The sequence below is a fragment of the Mus caroli genome, chromosome 7, assembly GCF_900094665.2.
Source record: "Mus caroli chromosome 7, CAROLI_EIJ_v1.1, whole genome shotgun sequence".
NCBI classification, from domain to species: domain Eukaryota; kingdom Metazoa; phylum Chordata; class Mammalia; order Rodentia; family Muridae; genus Mus; species Mus caroli.
The window spans coordinates 144,625,507-144,626,168 of record NC_034576.1 but is presented as its reverse complement, the minus strand read 5'-3'; the positions used below and the strand labels follow the sequence as shown (position 1 = coordinate 144,626,168).

The following is a 662-nucleotide window of genomic DNA, read 5'->3' as shown; positions in this document are numbered from 1 at the left end:
CTCAATATAATAAATGAATGAATGAATAAAAGCATGTTTATTTCCTTTGGAGGTTGCTTGTTTACTTGTTTATTGAGTTTCTTTGTGTTTCAGCCCTGGCTGTTCTGGAACTCATTTTTCAGACCAAGCTGGTCTTGAACAAATTGAGATCTGCTTGCCTTTGCCCCAGAGTGCTAAGGTTAAAGACATATGCCACCATGCTTGTCTGAACATATTTATTTCTTAAATTCTTTTTCTTTGACAGCCAATTTTTTTAAACTATGGAATGCTTCATGAATTTGTGTTCTCATCCTCACACAGGGGCCATGTTGATCTTTTCTGTATAGTTTCAATTTTAGTATTCATGCTACCACAATGAGCATGTTAAATTCTTAAGATGCTAAAGATGTTCATTATTCCACCTGGATTTGTGGAGCTGTGCACACAAATAAGCATACAGGGCCACGAACAAGAGAGCTTCTAGGGTTTCCCCAGTCAAGTAACAGGTTAACACAAAGCCCAGGAGGATTAACATTAAATGCATTTGTGAACACATGTACGTGTAGGCATGTTTGCGTATGCATAAGCTTATGCATGTGGTTTATACGTTAAGTGAGTTCATGAGCTCATGTGTGTGTGGTGTATATATGTGGTATGAGTACACATGCATATGAGCTGGTTTG

At 37.8% G+C, this 662-nt stretch overlaps 1 non-coding gene across 1 annotated transcript; it reads right to left on the bottom strand.

Moving 5' to 3' along the window:
• Window positions 1-254: 254 nt before the first annotated feature.
• LOC115031705 lies at window positions 255-362 on the bottom strand. Its single transcript, XR_003837364.1, has one exon. It is a non-coding gene; the product is annotated as a U6 spliceosomal RNA (small nuclear RNA).
• Between the last annotated feature and the right edge of the window lie 300 nt (window positions 363-662).